The sequence below is a fragment of the Schistocerca gregaria genome, chromosome 2 (genome assembly GCF_023897955.1).
Source record: "Schistocerca gregaria isolate iqSchGreg1 chromosome 2, iqSchGreg1.2, whole genome shotgun sequence".
Taxonomy (NCBI): Eukaryota; Metazoa; Arthropoda; class Insecta; order Orthoptera; family Acrididae; genus Schistocerca; species Schistocerca gregaria.
In genome coordinates, this window is record NC_064921.1 from 538,405,683 (window position 1) to 538,411,292 (window position 5,610).

The window sequence follows — 5,610 nt, forward strand, 5'->3', positions numbered from 1 at the left end:
TTACTCCAATGCTTTTAAGTTTATTTATTAATCATAAGGAAAAGGTGAAATACAGATAAATCAATTGCAATAGTAAATAGGTTTATTAACTCCTTGACATAACTTTCAACGTCTTGAAAAATATCTTCTTCAGAAGGATCAATAACTGACACTGGTTACATAATTTTGTGGAGGTGACCAGTGTCAGTCATTGGTCCTTCTGAAGATGATGTTTTTAATGATGTCAAAATCTTAGTCCAGGAGTTTTATGAAACCTTCTTACTATTGCAACAGATTTGTCTGTGTTTCTCCAGTTTACATTTTCTGCCTCCAGACATGATGAAGATTTTAAAAATTATTTATTCGCTTCATAATTGAAATTATTCCTGTGTCTCTAGCTTGGAAAATGTTGGCCTTTTAAACAAATTGAATTATTTTATCCTCATCCAGCTATTCCAAGGTCTCTTCTGTAGAGACCTACAACCACAAGGCACTGTTCTAATTATAAAATGACATGTGGTTCTTCTTTACAAAATGTTCATAATTCCCTTCTATTAGCAATACCACACTAATTCCATAATGCTATGTATTTTTTATTTACACAAATGATGCATTTCATTCTGAAACAAGAAGTTACTTCTGGTATGTGGCTGTTAACTTGTCGCCAGTTCTTTGCATTTGGCACTGTGACTGGTGTCCAGTTGAGATATGTAACTTTCCACTTCATCTTTAAAGGATAACACTGATACTAAGATAGTAATGTGATCAGTGTACAGCAAAATGAAATAATATGTCTTATTTTTTTCAGTGGCAAGTTGTGATTTATGACTAGTGACAAAGGGCAGGCTTATGTCTGGAGGTTTTCAACAAAGTCTGAGCTGAATGGCTTCTGTTTTTTCTGATTTAGATGCTAGAGATTTTGTATATAAGTGTACGTGAATCATACCACACTTTGCCTCATAACAGCTTCCATATCAACACATTTTAGTGGTATGGGGTAGTCCTGTTAAGCAGAGTTTCAATATGTCTACTATATTAACAGCAAATTAAATCTATTCCTAAATAACTCTAGGATACTTTGACACCAATAAATAAAACTTAGCCCTTATTTTAATTACCTTTGCTGATAATAGAAAACCAGACTAAAATAGTCACATTAATGTTTAAGAAAATAATTTTAAAAAAAAGTGTAACCGCTTACATCCCCATGAATGTCACTGGAGGCCCCTGTACAAACAGATCCAGGTTAGCGCCCATCCTGAACGCAAGCAATCTGTAAATCTGTATCTGTTTTACATGAAGGTAATATGTCATTAAAAAGAAGCAAAGTTTCATCCTTCACATGATGAAATGGCATTTTTGAAGGACTGACATGTCGTATTAACAATATCTCTTTATTTTGAAATGAAAGTCAACATTTTTTCTCCCATCCCTTCTCTGCAAACAGTGCAACAGAGAATTTTTTGAATGAGTTGTAGAACAAACTGTGGTTCTTTCCAAAAAAAAAAGTTACAAATGTCATATACAAATAACTGAAAACTATTAGGATTGACATCATGCATCCAGGACAAAATTCAGTTTTTTTTTATCAACAAGGGGTACTACATGGACATGACACTGGTTTTGTAGCAAGAAAATGTATAAATTCATTTTAAACAATTGAATATGACAATATTACCAAAAGGATAGTTTCTACACACCATGTAGCAGAGATACTGAGTTGCAGACAGGCACAACAAAAACACTCTCAGGGAGTAATTTTTCAGCGAACAAGGCCTTCACCGGGAATAGACAAAATGACCCCCCCCCCCCCGACCCCCCCCCCCCCCCCCCCCCACACACACACACACACACACACACACACACACACACGCACGCACGCAACATGTACATACATGACCACAGTCTCTGGCTGCTGTGGTCAGAAAGTGGCCTGTCCCCAGCAGCCTGAGACTCTCTCTCTCTCTCTCTCTCTCTCTCTCTCTCTCTCTCTCTCTCTCTCTCTCTCTCTCTCTCTGTGTGTGTGTGTGTGTGTGTGTGTGTGTGTGTGTGTGTGTGTGTGTGTGTTGAATATGGGTGAAGGTAACCACTTTTTGTGTAGTTTAGGTGTTGACAGGCAAATAAACAAAAATGAAATCGTTGCTAAGTTTTCAGGCACACTCCTGCTCTGAGAGCTAATGAGCTAAAAACTATACACACAGCATTCTGATGCTGCAACCTTACAGGCTTGTGGGACAATATAGTTGTAGTTATTGAAGAAGAGAGAGAACTTTTTTTTTACCTTATAGGTTCCATTGAGTTAACTTTAGTGGTAATACTCCACTGCAATAAGTTTGTGTATGTTTCAATTTGCCCCCTCCCTCTAATTAGTCTGTCAGCTCTGAAGGACAACCTCAGCACTAATTTAAATATTGTATACATACCCATTGACTGCACAACACCTGGAGTATTCAGTGGGTGATTACTTTTATGTCTTACACTGTTTGTATTCTGTTCAGGACTTTCCGAGTTCTAGCATTGGTTTGTGTGTGAAGAGAGACTTTTTTAGTTGCATATCATATGTTGAGTCTCGTCGTAACATGGTTAATCAGATATCTGAGAGCTGTTCTCTTTCTTTCTTTTCTTGAATAAGGGGGGTGTGGGCAGAGCTGCAAGTTCCCAACCACCCGTCCTTGTAGTTTACTAACGGTGACACGTTATTACTTTCTGTCCTTCGAAGATCAAACATATGGTGTCTTACTATGTCCTTTTATCTGTGAGATACAGCATGACTATTTTTGTGAGTAATTTGCTAAAATTTGATTAATTTCTTGCAAATGTTGTGTAAATTTTTAAGATTGATAGTATTTCTAGTGAGGCTACATCTAAAGTATATGATACAATCAGCTTTGTTCCAGTTTCGTTGGTAATCACAATAACTGTGCTTTTGCATTTTTTTCAATCATTACTGGTCAGAAATGGCATCAAGAAAAGAAGTATTTTATTTATACACTGCATAAGATATCAGAGAAATAGTCTGTATGTTTGTTTGCAAGTCTGAAAATTGACATGAGAGATTATTTGAAGATTCTAATGATTAAAGGTAAACTGTTTAACTAAATCTACTTGTCAAGCTTGCAGACATGACAGGTAGTCAAAAATATAAGCTGAATTTTAGGAACCTCAGAATATTTGTTTGGCGACTGAGTAATGGACTTACTGTGAAATTATCCAGTCAGTACATTGATAGCATCAAATACAATTAATCCGACGTGTGTGGTATAAAGCCTCCTCCATCCGTACTTCCTTCTCTGTGAGTCTCTAAAGGTTCAGATTTATTTTCCAAGTCATAAGGTATGTTTCAATAATTTGTGCCAACTATCAGCATGACTACTTTCTTTTTGCAGATGTCATTCTTGATGAAAAGCTTGAATTATTAAGAGGAAGATGCTTCTTTGCCCAATACAGTACGCCTGTACCAGATCAGTTCAGTACAAAACTCTTTGCTCCCAAAGACATTAGAACATCTTACACCAGTAAATTAGAGATTTATGCCTGAAGGCTACCAAATTGTGTGTATGCACCGAGTTATAAGAGCCTGGTTGATGTCGAATGCATGGTTGCCTCGTGGTTTCAGTCCGTAGAGTATTTTTGTGTGTGTGATGTCAGAGTTTAGATGTTCTTCATTAAAGGTAATGAATAATAGTTATTGATACAGTAATTATTCTAGATGTTTCAAAATCATGTCAATTTGGCATTTCTAATGTATTTTCATGTTTTTTTTGTTGTAGGCGTACGTTTCAATTCTTTGGTGTTGAAGTTATTGCAAAAAGGTCTTCATCCACCTCTGAAACTGATATTAACTACTACAGTAAAAAAGGAGAAAGGTATTCGTTGTCAAGAAACATACAGCTGTGAAATTTAGAAAAGCAAACGACTTTGTGGTGACAAGTATAAGAGTATTAGGACAGGTGTAACAATACTGTGTAAGACAAAGAATTGTGATGTTTGCTGTTGTAAAAATATATATACTGAAGTTTAGATGAGAAGGAACTTTGTTTGATGTACGTTCAAAAAAATCAAGCGCACACATTCTCACTGGGCCTGATTGATCAAATATCACCATTATGGAAGCAATCACAAAAGAAGCATCAGTCAAATGATATAGCATTTTTGTTTATCATTTATTGAAAGGCCTGAATAATAGGAGCAAGCATGGCCATTGCAATACTGAATGGCATATGTGCTTTTATTGATGAACACATTAATGAAGACAGGATTCATTATTACTCAGATCTCTGCTGAAAGTATCCTGAATTTTAAGAACTGGTGACCTCTGTTTGGGATGGGGTGGGTGGAGGGTGCGAAGTTCCTGGAAAAGTCCTTCAATATCCAAGTACAGGCCGTTAGAACACTTCTTACCTAAGGTTATTTAACCACAGCTGAGTTCGGCATACATTGGAAAAAATCCAATACCAGACAGGAAGATCTGGGTTGTACATGACATAGTTACTTGCATTCCATATGAGTGTAGTCTGTTTTATGAGGAGGTACTAATGAGGCCAAAAGCAGTAAAAGTGAAGGACAGTAATTATATTTAAAATAAATTTCATAGATAATGGTTTCAAAACCTTTAAATAGAATAGACATTTCCTGTAAATGTTGTATCATGAAAGTTTTGTGAAAATATAAATATATCTGATGTTGTAATAATAAGTTTTAATGCTTAATACATAATCAGTTTGAAGAAGGAAACAAATCCTCAGTCATTAATTTGCTGATGTATCTTTCTGGACATAACATTTCATCTTTCCATGCCACTGAGATGGCTGGTTAATGTAAACAAACTTGTATAATTCTTTGGTTAAGACAAGATTACAAATAAGAACAGGAGATGGTTTTTTGTTTTTCCTACAGATGGGGCTTTTGAATTTCTTACTTCTTCAAACTACCAATTCAGTTCCGATTGCAATATTGTTGTTGTCAGATATTTCCAATATCCAATATCTTTGCTTCAAGTATTGTGTATTTTTATGCCCTTGTGGACTTGTATCAGTGCTTTTTTAAAGTGAAGGAGATCTCTGAAAACTGTCAGTGATAGACAAAAAATACATAATATTGACTGAAGATACTTATTGAAATAGCTTTTAAATTTTATTTTTTTGTGTTATTTGGAAGTTTGAAATAAATATCTTCTAAAAAGTTGACAGCAGATTTATTCAGTCATAGTTTATGATTTAATATATAAGAAATGAAAAGTATATCTCAGAGGTATGTCATGAGCATATTTGTCTGGGCATAGGTGCAATCAAGAGAACATAGAAGTGTTGAATATCCTCTCCTACAAAATCACAGCTGTTGTTGGTAATATCTAATAGTGAACCAAGAGGTGAGTATTTTTCAGAAGAGTAGTTTAACATTGACTGCTGTGTGGCTGGAGGCAACCACAGCAGAATTTCATGCCTGATGCCCTGTGGGTGGTGGCAGCCACAGGTGAGCCTCATGCGTAACACCGCATGCCTGGTCTATCACTAAGCGTGCGGTAGCAGTCAGCACGTTAAAGTGTGTGCATGCTGCCCCCCACCCCCCTTCCACTCCTACAACACATACACACACACACACACACACACCAAAAAGAAATCCCAGAATAGG

At 36.1% G+C, this 5,610-nt stretch overlaps 1 long non-coding RNA gene across 1 annotated transcript; it reads left to right on the plus strand.

The window, feature by feature from the left end:
• The first annotated feature begins 1,848 nt into the window (after nt 1-1,848).
• Nucleotides 1,849-5,165, plus strand: LOC126331039 (uncharacterized). Its single transcript, XR_007563252.1, has 2 exons — nt 1,849-3,650; nt 3,750-5,165. It is a non-coding gene; the product is annotated as an uncharacterized LOC126331039 (long non-coding RNA).
• Nucleotides 5,166-5,610: the final 445 nt, after the last annotated feature.